This window comes from Nicotiana sylvestris, chromosome 6 (assembly GCF_000393655.2).
Source record: "Nicotiana sylvestris chromosome 6, ASM39365v2, whole genome shotgun sequence".
NCBI lineage: Eukaryota > Viridiplantae > Streptophyta > Magnoliopsida > Solanales > Solanaceae > Nicotiana > Nicotiana sylvestris.
Window position 1 is genome coordinate 53,658,677 of NC_091062.1, and position 19,808 is coordinate 53,678,484.

Here is a 19,808-nt window from a genome sequence, read left to right on the forward strand (position 1 = left end):
CCCAAGGCAAGGCTCACAAGAGGTAAAGTCTAAGAGAGAGTGCAAGTGAGGAACAAAGTTCTAAAGGGGTGAAGGAGAAGGAATCAGCTACAAACAAGTACACAAAAGGGGTTCATGGGAATAGGGAAGTTGCAAAGAGTCCATATGCTTATACATTTAGCTAATTCTGGGCATGCACAACAATAGAGAGTGCTGTTATGCTTACAAATCAACAAGAATGCACAACATATGATAGTGCCATGGAGGTTATGGTTCCAGGGGAATCAAGTTTGAGTCATACACAATAATACTTAATACTGTCATGCCTCAAACAAACCATTAACATCAAGCACATTAGGGTAGGGGGTTTGGGATTCATAGTAGGAAGGAAATTACAGCATGATAAAGTAAATTCCAAACTAAACATAAGCAATAGGCAGACATGCAAGTGAAGGTATTAAATAAACACATTGTTGTGGTTGCTGAAAACCTTAATCAGGACATACCAGTTTCAAAGGAGAAAAATACAACAATAGCAGTACTTGAAAGAAAATAGGCCACAGTACAAGTAACAAGAGAGAGAGTGCTTTTTGAATGTGAGTGTGAGTTCATAAAACTAAGAGTGTTCGTGTGTTTTTGTCAATGAAAGAGCATGGTATTTATAGTTTGAAAACAGGCAGAGAATAAGGCAAAAAAATAACCATGTACCAATTAAAATCAATCAGTAGAAGAACTTCCTTTAATTAAGGAGTTCAAACTTAGACAGTAATGAATAGAAATCATTTAAGGAAAGAGATCAAATAAGAATTTTGTGCAAAATGAAAATTAGGGGTAAATACATAGGAGTTTAATTAAGGGAAGGATCTTTAAAACATACGGTTAAACAAATAAGGTAAGAATCAATCAGTACATAGTAAATCAAAGAGTCAGAGATTCGAAATTACTGGTTCACGAATAAACCAAGTCAGAAAGGCTAAGGAAAGTTTTCAAAACAAACCAAGAAACAGGGAAATTAGTAAAACAAGGAAAGAATCAATCAGACTTACACAAGGAGGTCTGAAATCAGTCAAAAATTGAAAGTCATTTTAGAGGAGAAGCTCAGCATATATAAAGAGCACACAAGTATTGGGTATGCAAGGTTGAATTTAGGACAAAGAAAAGTGTCATGCAATTGCAAAATCAGTAAGTAGTGGACTATAGGAACATGGTAGTCACATAGGTCAGTTTCAGTAGCTCAGTAATGGAGAAGGGAGGGAGTATCAAATAGCATGAAAAGGGTCCAGTATAAAGACCTTAGAAGAGTTTAGCAGGGATTCAGAATCATATAAAGAAATAAAAGATTTTGAAATTCAGTCGAGCAATAGATGAAACAACTTCAGAAACTCAAATAGGTCCAAAGAAATTAAGGTTTTGAAACCAACCAAGTTCGGAGATGAGGAACAAACAAATCACATAGCAAATAATATCAGAACTCGAATGAACCCCAAATCTTAGGGTTTTTGCCATCAATCGAGTGTAGAGGTGAAAGATAAGAGAATCAGGCAAAAATATCAACAAAGAAAATAAAATCAGAAACCCTAAGAAAGAACTTAAGACTTTATCATAAAGAAATACAGTAGAAGAATCAACATAAGAAACATAGTAGAAGAACAACATAAGAAACACAGTAGAACATGCTAAAGATCAGAGAGACTTCTAAATATCTTGCCAAAACCCTAAATCGGAAAAGATAAAGGTTTTGAAAGCAAAGTTTTGAAAGAAATTTTGAGAAAGCGTTTGAAAGTTTAGGGAAAACACGGATCTAGAACAGATCTAAAGAAATCAGAAGAACCTCAAAAGTTAGGGTTTCAGAAGAACCCAGATGGTGAGAAAGGCTTGGAAAGTCATTGATCTAAGCAGGAGAAGTCGAGATCAGGCTCGAATAGCCATGGCTGGCTGGAGCAAGGTCAGATACGGCCATAGAACTCTAATCGAACAAAGTCTGGGCCAAGCTTCTTCAGGTTCAGGCCTTGAAACTATAGTAACCAGGCGTGTAGGAGTTATAGGAGGCCGATATAGGACTTCAGTGGCCTTGGAAGTCATGGATTCCGGTGATTTTAGGGTGGAAGCGGAGGGAGGTGGCTAGGGTTTGAGGGGAGCTTCAGAGAGAACTGGGAGAAAGGGGAGGATTCAAGGGAAGCTACAAAAGGGAAATGATTAGGTTTAGGGGTTAGGTCGGGTTAAAAAAGGAAGGGGTTAAGGGTGGCCGTTGATCATTTTGATCAACGGCCTGGATTGAAGGGGAATCCGGGCGGGTTATTTTAAAAGGTTGTGTGTCTGGTAGATTTAGGATTTGGGCTGGGTAATTGGAATTAATTGGGTTTAATTAGGGTGTCAAATCTGGCTAAAATTGAAATGCAAATGGGCTAACATTTAAATAGCCATTTTCCTTTATTTATTTTATACAAAATAGTAAAATAATTTCTAGAAATAAATTAAAGGTACTAAAATGCTTAATAATATATAATTATCAAATTAAAAATACTGGAGTCAATTTTATTAATATAATTATAATTAAATCTTGAAAGAGGCCAATATTGCAATTATATGCAATTTAGCTTTAAAAATACTAAATAAATTTGTAAAAATATGAAAAAAGTATACTAGCTATATGTTAATATAAATATGAGAATTCCATAAATGAATCACCCAAAATGATAATTTTGGTGATAATTATTGGGGGTTTCTTGATAAAATAGGACAATAAATTAATTTAAAAATCTTTAAAAATTTAGAGAAAAGTAATAAAACCTTGGTACATAAGAATATATGCACATAAATGCTACTTTTAGAGTATTTTGCATACTAAAAATATACAGAAAAAATTTGGGTATCAACACCTGCTCATGAATCCCTTTCTAGCATACCCCAATGTGGCTATGTTTCTCTGATTTCTGGCATGCACCTTCCTGTGTAAAAGTAGTTGGCTATCCTAAGTCTGTTTGATTCTGTATTAACTCTGAAGTTCATGTTGTACCTTAAAATCCCTTGAACCCCTTTCAAGGCTTTTCTGATTCTTTACCCATGTGCATCTGTGCTTACTATGTGCCCTATACTTATCCCAAATCCCCCATTACCCATGAGTGAATGTGTGTCCCTGTTAGATTCCATGTATTGAAGTACTGATGAACCTCTTCTGGTTTTGTATTTGGTTTGTTGATTGTTGATCACCTTACCCTTTTCAAAATTGTCTTATTTAATAACTCCCTATGTTGTTTTCACAAAACTATTTCAAGCAAATCACTTTTAACACTGTTTTCCTACTGAAACCCTTTCAAATTATGTCAAGAACTCTCACTCTATTCATAAGTCCCTAGGTTCTTCCCCCTCCAGTGTGCGTACTGCTTTGGGATCCTTTTGAGATCCCTCTAAATTCTGGCACACTAAGGCTGGCCCTTCCACACTGCTCTTACTCAATTTGGTTACAAAGTCTAGGTGTGAGCACTGCTCGGGATCCTTGAGATCCTTATGGAACTCTGACGCACCTAGACAGTGATATTGTCTATGAAATTGGCATTTAAGGCTATTGGAGGTTTAAGAAATTACTTGGGCCTGCTTCAGGCTCCCTATAGTGTAACTTATTCTTTTTCTTTTATCTATTTATGTAATTCATTCATCTGGTTTGTAATAATTTGTAAACAAATATTGGGGTGATTAGTGAAAAGGGGTGGGTAGTTACATATTTGTGGGTAATATGAGTAGAAACCATGCCTATAGGATTTTATATTTGTCATGTTTGTCTTACCATGTTAGAAACCATGCCTATAGGATTTTATATTTGATATGTTTGCCTTACCATGTTAGAAATCATGCCTATAGGTTTCAAGTGGTTCCGAAATAAAAATCATGTCTATAGGTTTTAAAATCAACTTCACAAGTAGATACCATGTCTATAGAATATGATCCAGTTCAACTTCTGTTATAACGGGTACCTACATTTGTTATCATTAAATATCATGCCTACAAGTTTCTAACATCAGCTCTTAACAACTAGATATCATACTTATAGGGAACAACATCCGAAATTCTGCCTATAAATCTAAAATCAGTTTAGTTTAAATAAATCAGTTCAATTCATGTTAGTTTAATTCGAAACTGGTCTAATCAGTGGTTTGTTTTCCTTAAATGAATTCTTTCGAGTACTACCCTAATTTACTATTAGAAAGCATGCCTATAGGAATTCAAGAGTCCGTTTTTAAAATTCGCCCACTGTTTTACTATATCAAACGCAGTTATCATGATTTTGGGACACCACTATTCAGCGTTTAGGTAAGCCCATAAGGCGAGTTTAAATTCTGCAACTCCAAAACTATATTTATACTACTTGAAGTTGTTCAGATTTAACAGGTCTAATCAGTAGGCAAGTTAAATAGGATCCTTCACATATTGGCCTAATTCAGTACTTTATAACCTATGCTCACTTAGATATCATGTTCTAGGATTTGTTTTCTTAAGTGTTTGAATGTTGTTTGAAGACGTGCACTTATGTGATATGCTTGAGGAGGTAACTGTGAGCCTCTAGCTTGCTTTATATGCAGTCCTAAACTGTTCTTGCCCATCGCCAAGAATTTTCTCCTTTTAAGCACCTTAGGGGTTGTCTAGAACTGCCCAGCTTTAGAGGTCCTAAAATACCTCCAGGACCACAAGGAAGGGATGGGTAGTGCACGCGTAGGGCATTGTCAAGGTTATTAGAATGCTTTAGGCTATGACCAAGGGGAGGGACTTGGGTAGAACGGGATATGATGACGACGCGCTAAAGTCACGTGTATCCCCTCATTGAGGAGTGTTTACCGGGCATTGCGTGGGGTGATCCTGTAGGCTAACCAACCTAGGACCCCTCTTCCCAAATCCCCTTTGCTTAAAAACTTTACTTTTTTATGCACACAACTTGTTCAAATTCTGTGTCTTATTATTTGAGTCATACAATGCCCAATATGCTTTATTTATTTGTTTCAACTACTTATCTGTTAAAAGACTAATTCATAAATATAAGTTCGGTCGGGACCCACAGGGTGCCTAACACCTTCCCCTCAAGGTTATTTCGAGCCCTTACCCTAAATCTCTGGTAATGCAAACCAATCCAAGAGTTAATAGCTCTAGGTGCCCTAACGCATCATAATTTGTTAGGTGGCGACTCTTCAAAATTCCCAATTCCCAAAAAGAAATGAGTTATTACCCCTCATAAATGTCGAATACCTAGACCTTTCTTCCCCGTAAAAAGGGGAGGGAGAAAAAGGGGGCGGGACAACACTTCTCTGTCATTTCATTATAGCATTTTATAGTGTACCTTGTTTCTCTTATTATTCTACTAGGGGGTCCTGAACTGACCTCGTCACTACTCTACCGAGGTTAGTCTTGGCATTTACTAGGTATCGTTGTGGTGTACTCATACTACGCTTCTGTACATCTTTTTGTGCAGATCCGAGTACTTCCTACCAGACTAGGTACCAGTGAGCTAGTCCATACGTGGAGACTTCAACGCATATCTCCCAGCGTCCGCAGACCTTGGAGTCCCCCTCTATCTTTATTAGGTTGTTTTCTTATCCTCATTAGACCCGGATGTATAAAGATATTTAGTATTTCTCTTTAGAGATTTTGACTTACATCTACCCTGTTTTTGGAGTTGTAAATACTTTGAGCTACAGTTTTATTTATTACAATTATTGACGTTTTGGGTTTTAGCTTAATATTTCAGTTATTCTGCATGCTTGCTAGTCTTTCCTTGTCGTATAGATTAGGTGTCACGACCCTAAACCCGGACCCGTCGTGATGGTGCCTCTCATGAAGACAAGGCCAACCGACACTTTCCCATTTCAGTTTTAAGCAATTAAACAATAAGTGTTAAGTCTTAAACATGATAGAATCTCAAATAATAAGTAGCGAACATTACAGTTTGCGAAAATAAAATGCCAGCCCGGTACCGGGGTGTCACCAGTCATGAACATCTATCAGTTTAATACAAGTTTGAAGTGTCTACAAAGATATTACAGAGTCATTGAAAGAGCAAGAAAGGAGATAAAAGGGGAGAAGCACGGGGCTGCGGACGCCGAGCAGCTACCTCGTGAAATCTGAAATCTGTCGAGAGATCTCAACCCTCGCAAGCAGGATTTGCAATGCCTGAATCTGCACACGGGGTGCAGGGAGTAAAGTGAGAACTCCAACTCAGTGAGTAATAATCATAAATAAAGACTTAGAAATATGAGATCATGTAAGGCACGTTACAGGCTATAATGAAGCAGTAGAAGCCAGAAAAAAATTAGTGAATCAGTAAAGATATGTAAAATCACTTTCGTTCAGTTTAAGCTTCATGAAATGCCTTTTTAACAATTAAGCAAGCAAATGACAGGCAAATAGGAAAGATAAACACATAAAGGATCGCCCCTCGAGCACAATGTCAATAAATCCGCCCCTCGAGCAATATCTCGGAAACAAAACTAGCCCCTCGGGCTATATCTCACATCACAATGGGTACCAGCGCTCACTGGGGGTGTGCAGACTCCTAGAGGGGCCCCTTACGACCCAAGCGCAATAACAAGCCATCTCGTGGCATACTCAATAAGCTCTCGGCCTCATATCAACAAGCCACCTCGTGGCGTACAATCTCAGGCCCTTGGCCTCATAGATCATAATTAGTGTATCCTCACAACACATGCCCTTGGTCTTACTCAGTCAGAATCTCATAAGCCTCTCGGGCAACAGTAAAACATGGCGCTCATCACATAAAATATCATTTAATGTATTAAAACAGAGTAGACATGGCTAAGTTATGAAAACAGTAGAATATAGCATGACTGAGAACGAGTATAAAGTCAAAACAGTGAGGAAATATCAGTAAAATCCCCTAAGGGTGCAAATAGTTGGCACAAGGCCCAAATATGACATTCAGCCCAAAACATGATGATAGCAAATAGTTTTCAATCAAATATACGGTAAAACAGTCATTCAGGACGGACTAAGTCACTATCCCCAACGGTTCACGACCCCACGCTCGTCATCTAGCGTGTGTGTCACCTCAATATAGCACCATGATGTGCAATCCAGGGTTTCATACACTCAGAACAACAATTACAATTATTACTCACCTCGATCCGGTCCAAACTCTAGCTTGCGATGCCTTTGCCCTCACGAATCGACCTCCAAATGCTCCAAATCTAGCCACAAGCAGCACATAACCATTAAAATATGCGAAGGGAACAAAACCCACTCGAAAATATCAAATCTACATAAAAAATCCCGAAATTGCTCTAACTCGGCCCTCGGGCCCACATCTCGAAATCCGATAAAATTAACATCAATAGAATCCTTGTCTTCCCACGAGTCTATACATATGAAGAACATCAAAATCGGACCTCAAATGGCCCCTCAAAGGTCTCTTAATCTCAAGCCCTAATCTCTCAATTTTCTTCCTTTATTTCCACTAATACCATGATTAAACAATGGAAAAATGATCATAAACATGAGTAATGAAGCTCAGGGAACTTACCCAACTGATTTTCTTCGATTTTCCCTTGAAGTCACTACCCTAGCTCGCTTCCCGTCTTCAAAAATGGAGAACTTAGCAAAAATTCGCGAAGGAACATTATATACTTTCTGACCTAGGCATTTTCGCATCTGCGGTCCATTTCCCGCTTCTGCGACCAAATCCACCGCATCTGCGGTTTTCATTAAGTTGCCAATTTCTGCATCTGTGGTTAAAAACTTGCACCTGCACTACCGCAGGTGCGCCTACGACACCGCTTCTACAGTTCCTGAAGGTCTTCAACTTGGCCACATCTACGGCTGCCCTACGCTTCTACGATCATCGCACCTGCGGCCTCCCAATCGCAGGTGCGGTTATGACAGATACCAAATGCTTCAGCTGCAAAAACTCAATTCCAATTCTTCCGTAACCCATCTGGAATCACCCCGAGGCCCCTGGGACCTCAACCAAAAGTACAAACAAGTCACATTTCACCATTCAAACTTGTACCAATCTTCAAAACACCTCAAACAACATTGAATCACCCAAAATACATCGGATTCAAGCCGAAACTTCCAAAATCTTCCGAATTACGCTTTTGATCAAAAAGTATACCAAACCACGTCCGAATGACCTGAAATTTTGCACACACATCCTAAATGCCACAACGGAACTACTGCAACTTCCGGAATTTCATTCCAACCCTTATATCAAAATCTCACCTATCAACCGGAAAGCACCAAAATCTCAATTTTGCCAATTCAAGCCCAAACCTTCCACAGACCTCCACAATGCATTCCGATCATGCTCCTAAGTCCCAAATCATCTAACGGAGCTAACCAAATCATAAAAATTACGATCCGAGATCATATACCAACAAGTCAAATCTTGGTCAAACTTTTCAAATTTCAAGCTTCAAACTGAGAACTGTTCTTCTAAATTCATTCTGATTACTCTAAAACAAAACCGACGATTTACATAAGTCATAATACATCTCACGGGATTAGTCATGCCCGAGAACTGACAAGCAAAGTGCAAAAGCTCAAAACGACCGGTCAGGTCATTCCATCCTCCCCCACTTAAACATACGTTCGTCCTTGAACGTGCCTATAGTGGTTCCAAAAGCCAACCAACCACTGAATAACCTTACCATGCATATACCCAAGGGTGATCCCATGTCACCCTATCTCATATAGGTCCGGTAGTATAATGTAACTGAAATTTCACAATCCAACCTAGCCCATAAACCTTAGAACCACATTTCCACTTCTGAAATCATCCACAAGATCAGAATCTCACATCTATACTCTAAATAAGCCCGAACCAACTTCAATAACCCATACCTGCAACCTCAGGTGCAATTACATGATATACCACATAACTCAAACACTTGTAGCGATAACTTCTAATCACAACAGCTTCACACAACAACCGAATACCGATAGTAAACCTCTTATCAACTAAAGTCTCATTCCAACACTTTCATATACTTCCAATGATAAATGAAACACGTAGAAAGTCATAACCATTTCTCAGATCAACCATTCATGAAGCCACTTCTCCTTTGGCAAGGACCATAGCAAATTTTTGAGCTGAACATCGATATTATCCTTCCAACACGCTGAAACCGAATCTGTTTGTATACATTATAGATCCCAATGATCTCTCCCAATCCAACACTACTACTCTAGTGACATGGCACATCAATACAAACTAAAGCCACAACTCGTGCAATCCGTGCACCAATAAGCAACAATTCGAACATACTCAAGGCATGAAAATGACTCAAATGAAAGAGCTGTACCGCAAGCTCACCCGTACCACCCCAACAAAATGATGGGAACCCGTCACACATCATAGAAACAAAACATACGAATCTAAACCGAAGGGTCATACCTCCATATAACTTCATTGCAATGCGCGACCCTATCCAAACACTGGTCCACATGAAACACCTCAAATCACTATGCTCAAATTCGACAACCATGTGCAATTCGATGTCTAGAAACAAAGCAAGTCATCATAACCACGGTGAAGCAATTGACATAACATTATACAAACCCGAAAGGACGCAACCAATGTGCCATCCGCCGAGCAATACCCAAAACTCTTCCCGCTCGAATTCCACTGAGAGACCTCAATAACACCGCACCACATGTTCCTATAACTAACAAATCCCAATGCCTCGTAACACGGAAAGGTAACTCATAGATCTCCCCAGATTACTAATAAGCTCAATAACAATCTATTCAACACATCCTTCAACAATACAACTCGGAGCCAACCAAGACGACTCAAGTTAGAACACATATCCACATTGGCCTGCCAACAAACCCCTTATCAAGGAAGCTCTGAAGCTACTCCTTCAACTCCTTTAACTCTGCCGGTGCCATACGATACGGTGTCAGGCATCAAATCAATACCGAAATCAACAACCCTGTCCGGCAACATGCCCGACAGCGGGAAACACATCTGAAAAAGTCCATCATCACTAGAACTGAATCAACGGTAGGAATCTCTGCACTGACATCCATCACAAAGGAAAAATAAGAAAGATAACCCTTATGAATCATCCGCTGAGTCTTCGAAATGAAATCACCTTACTGTGAACATAATCCATCAAACCTCGCCACTTAACCCGTGGCATCCCCGGCATAGCCAACGTTGCCGCCTTAGCGCAACAGCCCAGCATAACACAACACTGAGACTACCCAATATCATACCCAAAATCTAACATACCAAGCAACAAAATATCCCCTCGGGTCGCAAAACCCCGATAGTCACTATACAATGCCGATACACACGACCCACAACCACAATATAACTTGTTATGAGAACTCCTAGTCTCCAACACCATATAGCACACGAATTACCATATCCGATCCCAATTCCACCGTCTGAATATACAACAAACCTCTAATACCCAATCATTCCACGAGAGGTACTCTTATCATTCTTCTGTACCACCAAGAAAACTCGAATATCAGCAGTCGATCCAACAAGAGAGCGCCACAATACTAATGAAGTATCATCAATCTCAATCACATTGCCTTTTTTATAAAACATATACCCTCGTCAAGTCACACCAATTAGTAATACCATTTCTTTAATCATCTGAAATTTCCTGAGCTGCCTAAGAATTATATGACCTTCCTTTCAGAATTGAACCGTAACCTTACACACGCAAATCTCAATCCTCCACAACATACTGCATATACCATACCATCCTAGGATAACATGAGAACTTCATATCCCTTCCGAGCCACAAACAACTATGTACTCAACCAACCAAGAACTTTCCATTGAGCCCATCTGGAAGAAAATCACTAAAAATCCCATGCTCCTCATGTCCATAGAAAAATATACACCTCTAAACCACGGTAGAAATCATCAAGAACTCTCTGACTCCCCTTTTGCACAAAACTAAATCTGTCATGACTGAATCCTTCTAAGTCAACCAAACTACGCAAGCCATTAAAACCCAAGAGCATTGCCGCGAAACACCTGCAGAAACTCATTACTTCGTAAGCACCCAAGGAACTACTCTTATCCTTATCAATCCGGCCTACTACCAAGCTATCCCATCTATCCAAGTTCTTCTGATTTACCTTCAACTTGACACTTCTTCTTGCTATAACACCACCATCCTCGACCCAGGCTCACCACACGAGACTCAAGCATAGCACCACACCGTCCTAAAGCTCATAAGCCACTGACTACTTTCTCAAGTAACCCCAAAAGCACCACATTCGAACTATTTACTCTGAAGAGACTTCCTGCGAATCTAAATCCGTTACCTTCACCTTCCTGATACTGATGTGTAGAATCCATAATGATATAGAAATGCCATGCGTCTTGACACCTTTCAATGCAAACCTCAGTTTCTAGCCAAATATACAAACTGAAAATCTCCAATTATTACATGTAAAATCTTGAACTCATTAGGACCATTCCCGAGAGTCATCCACTCTACTTAAACCTCAATTAGACTGATTAAATGAACCGAACAACCTGTGCCTCATTAGCACTCCGACACCACAGAATGTAACCTCACCTTAATGCAACCAAACAACTTCCTATTCTATGCACCGCACACCCTTACCAATAACCATTCAAGACATTCCGTGATTCTCATACACCTATGAAGCATAATATAACCTTTGTTGAAATTTCCTTTACTCGAGCCATCCTCGGTCTCAACCTCTGTGAGCCATAGCTTACCCACCAGCATGCCTCAAACTGGAAGCAACGTAGCACATAACCATGCAATCACCTAATCAATAGTAGACTCCCCCACTTGGCTCAAAGATATAGATCAAAACATACAATAACTCATAACGCATATACTCTATTACTTCCATAATACCAAAGTGATATTAAACTCAATCCTTCGTAAGCTCCTACAACACCGACCCTCTAGTACCTCAAATCTTCCGCAAGTCTCGCATTCACCCTTATAACAGTTAAACCCACTCTCCTAGGCGACCCAAATTCGAATTGCAACACATATCTTCCACTAGTAACATGGATTTTCCAATAAACAACATAAATCACGCAAACTTCAGAACAATCCGCAGGAGATAACCCACATGCTTCACCTCAACTAGCATCTCCTTATACCCTTCCACCGTCATAGACATTACGTAGTCACTTGATCTTCCTGAGTCTGAACTCATATTGCAACATGGAATTTACTTCACTCCGCAACCAGAAAACATGAAAGGATTCTTCACACTCCCATAACTCGGGGCTATACATCAAATCAAGATGGAAATCAAGCACCTGATAGTCCTTCTATCCTCCAACAGACCCTTGTCGTCGCTTCCAAATCATATTAATACATCTCGCAGTCACATCACACTTATCACGTAACTATCAAGTCATCACCTCCCTTAATAGGGACCACAGAACATATAGATCTAGAAACACGCGCTCACACAATCATCAGCTTAGAGCTCAACCTATAGGCAAAAATCTGGCCTCAAGTCCTCCATAACTAAGATCAACACACAGAGATCACACCTCGTCCCTCGATCAGGGAATCACAAGCCATTGATGCATATTTGATACTGAGCGCTCGTGCGCGCATGCGAACGCATGGAAGGGATTCAAAGAGTTACATTTCAAGCTGAATCAAGGACGCAGGATAAGAATTCAAGAATGTGAAGGTTTTGCAACCTCTCGAGGATAAGTACAGACGCCACTGTACCGATCTGCGAGGCTCTACTAAACCTGCTCATAACTCGTGAGACCTATGTAACCTAGGCTCTGATACCAACTTGTCACGACCCTAAACCCGAACCCAGTCGTGATGGCACCTCTCATGAAGACAAGGCCAACCGATACTTTCCCATTTAAGTTTTAAGCAATTAAACAATAAGTTTTATGTTTTAAACGCGATAGAATCCCAAATAATAAGCAGTGAACATTACAATTTGCGAAAATAAAACCCAACACAGCCTGGTACCGAGGTGTCACCAGTCATGAGCATCTATCAATTTAATACAAGTCTAAAGTGTCTACAAAGCTATTGCAGAGTCATTGAAAAAGAAAGAAAGGAGATAAAGGGGAAGAAGCACGGGGCTGCGGACGCCGAGCTGCTACCTCGTGAACTCCGAAATCTGCCGGGAGCTCTCAACCCTCGCAAGCATGATCTGCAATGCCTGAATCTACACACAAGGTGCAAGAAGTAAAGTGAATACTCCAACTCAGTGAGTAATAATCATAAATGAAGACTAAGAAATATGAGATCACGCAAGGTACGTTACAGGCTATAATGAAGCAGTAGAAGCCAGTAAAAAAATGAATCAGTGAAGATATGTAAAATCACTTTAGTTCAGTTTAAGCTTCATGAAATGCCTATTTAACAATTAAGCAAGCAAATGATAGGCAAATAGGAAAGATAAACACATTAAAGATCACCCCTCGGGCACAATGTCAACAAATCCACCCCTCGGGCAATATCTCGAAAATAAAACCAGCCCCTCGGGCTATATCTCACATCACAATGGGTACCTGCGCTCACTGGGGTTGTGCAGACTCCTAGAGGGGCCCTTATGACCTAAGCGCAATGTCAAGTCATCTCGTGGCATACTCAATAGGCTCTCGGCCTCATATCAACAAGCCATGTTGTGGCGTACAATCTCAGGCCCTCGACCTCAAAAATCATAATCAGTGTATCCTCACAACACAGGTCCTCGACCTTACTCAGTCAGAATCTCATAAGCCACTCGGGCAATAGTAAAATATGGTGCTCAGCCCAAATTATCATTTAAATTATCATTTAATGTATTAAAATAGAGTAGACATGGATGAGTTATGAAAATAGTAGAAAATAGCATGACTAAGTACGAGTATAAAGTCAAACCAGTGAGAAAATATCAGTAAAAATCCCCTAAGGGTGCAAATAGTTGGCACAAGGCCCAAATATGGCATTCCGCCCAAAACTTGATGATAGCAAATAGTTTTCAATCAAATATACGGTAAAACAGTCATTTGTGCCATACTAAGTCACAATCCCTAATGGTGCACGACCCTACTCTCGCCATCTAGCTTGTGTGTCACCTCAATATAGCATTACGATGTGCAATCCGGGGTTTCATACCCTCAGGACAACATTTACAATCATTACTCACATCGATCCGGTCCAAACTCTAGCCTGTGATGCCTTTTCCCTCATGAACCGACCTTCGGATGCTCCAAATCTAGCCACAATCAGCACATAACCATTAAAATATGCGAAGGGAACAAAGCCCACTTGAAATATCCAATCTACATCAAAAATCCCGAAATTGCTCTAACCCGGCACCCGGGCCCACGTCTCGAAATCCGACAAAATTAACATCAATAGAATCCCCGTCTTCCCTGAGTCTATACATATCAAAAACATCATAATCAGACCTCAAATGGCCCCTCAAATGCCCACTCAAAAGTCTCTTAATCTCAAGCCCTAATCCCTCAATTTTCTTCCTTAATTTCCACTAATACCATGATTAAACAATGGAAAAATGATCATAAACATGAGTAATAAAGCTCAGAGAACTTACCCAACTAATTCTCTTCGATTTTCCCTTGAAGTCACTGCCCTAGCTCGCTTCCCGTCTTAAAAAATGGAGAACTTAGCAAAAATTCGCGAAGGAACATTATATACTTTCTGACCCACGCATTTTCGCACCTGCGGTGCATTTTCCGCTTCTGCAGTATCGCTTCTGCGACCAAATCCACCACATCTGTGATTTTTATTAAGTTGCCAATTTCCACATCTGCGGTTAAAAACTCACACTTGCGCTACCGCAGGTGCACCCACGACACCGCTTTTGCGGTTCCTGAAGGACTTCAACTTGGCCGCATCTGCGGCTGCCTTACGCTTCTGCGAACATTGCACCTACAGCTTCCCAACCGTAGGTGCGGTTATGACAGAAACCAAATGCTTCAGTTGCAAAAACTCAATTCCAATTCTTCCGTCACCCATCCGGAATCACCCCGAGGCCCCCGGGACTTCAACCAAAAGCACAAACAAGTCACATACCACCATTCAAACTTGTACCAATCTTCAAAACACCTCAAACAACATCGAATCACCCAAAATACATCGGATTCAAGCTGAAGCTTCCAAAATCTTCTGAATTACGCTTTTGATAAAAAAGTATACCAAACCACGGCCGAATGACCTAAAATTTTGCACACACATCCTAAATGCCACAACAGAACTACTACATTTTCCAGAATTCCATTCCGACCCATATATCAAAATCTCACCTATCAATCAGAAAGCTCCAAAATCTCAATTTTGCCAGTTCAAGCCCAAATCTTCCACGGACATCCAAATGCATTCCGATCACGCTCCTAAGTCCCAAATTATCTAACGGAGCTAACCAAATCATAAAACTTCCAATCCGAGATCATATACCAACAAGTCAAATCTTGGTCAAACCTTTCAAATTTCAAGTTTCAAACTGAGAACTGTTCTTCCAAATTCATTCCGATTACCCTGAAAACCAAAATCGACGATTTACATAAGTCATAATACATCTCACGGGACTATTCATGCTCGAGAAATGGCGAGCGAAGTGCAAAAGCTCAAGACGACCGGTCGGGTCGTTACACTAGATGTTATCACGATATCATACGGAGGAAAATTGGGATCGTGACAACTCATGTAGTCATACTAACAATTAAAGTATGTCATAAATAGCACATGTTATCAAATTAGGGCATAAGTAGCCTAACATCTACCTTGAGCATGAATAAACTATGCACCCGCATTTGCACTCGTTATCTTGCATATATGTCGTTTCCAATACATAAAAAATAATATACAATTCTATTTTAACATTCTCACAACTCGAGGTAAAGCAAGATACTTACCTTCTCTGGGCTAGTCTTTAACCCAAAATAATGTATATTTCTTTATTCTTGACCACTAATTACCCAAAACCTAGTCAAGTATCATTCACGGGAGTCAAAATGATGCTAAGGAAATAATCACAATCAATAAAGCATCGATCTTTGAAGAAATTATAAAAAGTCAACAACAGTCAACAAGGGCCCACATAGCCAAAACCTACAACCAAGACCAGATCTCGATGACCCATAATACTATAAGTCAAAATATATAATTAGTTTCCAAATTCGAATCCAAATCGATATTCAAAACATCAAAATATACTTTCTTATGTTGTAGACAAAACCTCCAAATTTTACTCTTTAAATCCTTAATGTATGTGTAATAATCCATGGATAATTATGATATCTAATTAAAACCAAGGAAAAATCACTTACCCGCATGATTTGGATGAAATCCCTCTCCAAAATGGCTTCAATCCGAGTTTCCTAGCTAAAAAATGGTATTATGAGCTTATGGAAAATTTGCCCCATATAAAATACAAATCTAGCTGCTAAAACTGCAATTTCCCTCGCTATGGTACCAAATTTGGTTGTTAAAAGTGCGCACAAAATGCTAGAGCACAACAAAGTACGCTCCGGGTGGCCAGAAACTCAGCCGCGCCCTCGGGACCCCGTCCAAATAGTCAAACAAGTTCTTCTACACTATACGAACCTACCCAAGGTCTAAAAACACATACGTAATAACCACATCTAAGAATCAAAGGCCAAATATTGTATAGTAACTCTCTTAAGTCATAAAGTTCTCATTCATTCAAAAGAACATTTGAGCCACACTTAGACATCTCGGATTACTTCCAAACTTTGTACACAAATTTAATTTAACTTTATAGACCTATCCAAAGTCTCGAAACACTAATCAGTGTCCAATAACATTAAAGTTAATCCTTGATCAAACTTTTATGAACTCTTAAGTTCTTCAAATTGCTAACTTTCGACAAATGGTATCGAATCCTTCTACGAATGTCCAAAATCCAATCCGAATATACTTGCAAGTCCAAAATTACCACAAAAACCTATCAGAACAATCAAAACATAATTTTGAGTCCATTTACCCAAAAGTCAAACTTTGGTCAAGTCTTCTAACATAAAGCTTCCCTTTAGGAACTAAGTATTCCAAATTACTCCCAAACTTCTAGGGACCAAAATCTCCTGTACCCACAAGTCATAAACACATCAAATAGACCTATAAAAAGTCTTAAATTACTAAACGAGATGCTAGAACTCAAAACAACCGACTGGATTATTACAAAGAATATCAAATGCTGGACAAAAGAAGTCAAAATGGCTTTCAGGTGAGCAGAACTTCTAAATGTGCTATTCTTGGGCTTCTTCTTTAATTTGCGTTACTACATCAAAGAGGAGCTCCCACAGATTTCAACAAAAGAACATGGAGAGTGATGCCGGAATCAAAAAAAGTTATTTTACAGTTACATATAGTAGGAAAAAGGTAAAATAATGGAAACGTTTGTTAGACCAACTTAATAGTTTCCTTTGATCTAGATGAAGAGGTTACACTTGTGTCCTCCCTAGAAGGTGATAAGTGTTTTTTTAAAGCAAAATATAATATTATATTACTAACACAAACACAAACATTACACAGATCTTACATAGTCCCTTAGGATATTTTCATTGCCAAAATTGGCAAGTTTTTCAAAAACAGTAGTAGCAACAAACTTTGACCTAATATTATAGCCATACTTGTCTTTAGCAACTAAGGTTCAACAAAACAAGGTGGACGTGCATGGTGGACACATTTTGAAACTTTGAAATTTTTCATTGCTTCCTTCGCCAAAAGGTGGGCTATCACATTTCCTTCCCTTAAGTTATGTCTCAGGATTGGGTGCTTCAACTGGTGCATTAACAACCAACATTCCAAAATTAGATTGTAAAAGTTAGGGTTATTTTCATTAAGCATTGATATGGTATCCATTGAGTTGGTCTCTATTTTGATATTAGGAAGATCAAGTTGTTGAGCAATCTTTAATCCTTCATGTAGAGCCATTAGTTCACAATGCATGACTGATGATGCATAAGTTGATTTGCAGTACCCAAAAATTCAGTCGCCATTTTTTCCCTGAAAACTCCACCCAGGCCAGCTTCCAGAGTAGATTTGGAGAAAGCTCCATCAATATTCAGTTTGATTGTATTTTGGGGAGGTTTGTTCCATCTGATCTCAATTTGAATCATGTTCTCCTTAAAGGAATTCTTTTCTGTAAAGAAGTTGTATTCCCAGGCTTGTTGGAGGATATCTATGTGATAGACCTTATTGCTAAGGTTATTAATATTATTGTTATTTCTATTTTTCCATATATTCCAAATGGCAAAGGGGAGAATGGTCTTCTAGTTATTAGAATAAAGGCTTTTTTGAATAAAAATATCTTTCAGTCTCAATAGCTAGTGGGTGCCATCTTTTAATTGCAAATTTGTGATGCCCATTTTTTCCCAACAAGGTTGAGTAATAGGGCAGTCTATAAAGATATGTTCAGCACTTTCAACATTAATTCTACAAATGGTGCAAACCTTATCGATGTTCATACCAATGTGGAATAAGAAAGCTCTGCAAGGGATATGATTATACATACATTTTCAGAAGAAGAACTTAATTTTGTTTGGGCATTGAAGATCCCAAGTCCACTCAAAATCTAACTTAGGTGGGGTAAAATGGTTTATGAGAGAGTAGCATGATTTAGTAGTGAAAAGACCAGTAGAAGTAATACCCCATGTCATAGTATCTTTTTTAATAAACTTATTAGGTAAAGGGATAGCCATAATTTTTTCCATAAGGGTAATAGGAATATCAAAGGAGATATTAGTGAGGTTCCAATTGCCATCTTTTATAATATCCTTGATGGGGATATTAAGGTCCTTTTTATTTATTGGACCACATAAATTATTTCTCAGAGAACTGGCGTCATGGATCCAATTTGAAGACCAAATGTTCATTTCAGAATTTGAGTGTGGATGCCATAAGATACTATTATTGCAAAAATTCCATCCCTTTAGGATGAATTTCCAAATAAAAGAAGAAGTATTAGCAGTTTCTTTATTAGCATATTTATAGGAGATGAGTTTAGTCCAAGGAGTATTTGAATTTTGTAAAAGCCTCCATGAAAGACCTATTAGTAAGGCAATGTTTTTGGAGGAGGCCTTTTGGATGCCAAGGCCTCCTTCCTGTTTACTCTTGGTGACGAGGTTCCAATTCACTAAATGGAGTTTTTTAGTAGAGCTAGTACTCTCCCAAATGAAATCCCTTTGAATCTTGTCGATTTGCTTTAGTATTTTACTAGGTAGATAAGTATATTGCATGGAGTAGGAAGGGATAGATTTAGAGTGCTAGTTGCAAGAGTTGCACGACCGGCTATATTTAGAAAAGAACATTTCCAGTGGGACATTTTGCTATGAAGCTTGTCAATTATGAAATGGAAATCTCTTGGCTTTGGACTATGGTTTAGAATTTGGAAGCTTAGGTATTTTCCAAAATCATGTGTAACTTTCATTCCAAAGAGGTTTGAGAAGTAGGAGGAGATATGAGGAGGACTGAATTTTGGAAGGATAATTTTGGACTTTGTGTAATTGATGGATAAGCCTGATTGTGAGCAGAAAAAATCCATAATAGCCTTAATACAATGACCAGTTTTTTTGTTAGCCTTACCCATTAGGGTGATATCATCCGCAAATAGGACATGGGAAAAAGGGTCTTTTTGAGAGATTTTAACGGGATCCCAATTTAAAATGTCTGTTTGATAATTTATGAGTTTTGAAAGTAATTCTATGCAAATGATGAATATATAGGGTGATAGGGGGTCACCTTGTCGGATACCCCTACTAGGACTAAAAAACTCAGTAGTTGCCCCATTTACCAGGATTCTCATAGAGCTGGTAGTGATGCAATGCATAATTAATTTACTGATTTTTTTTGGGGGGG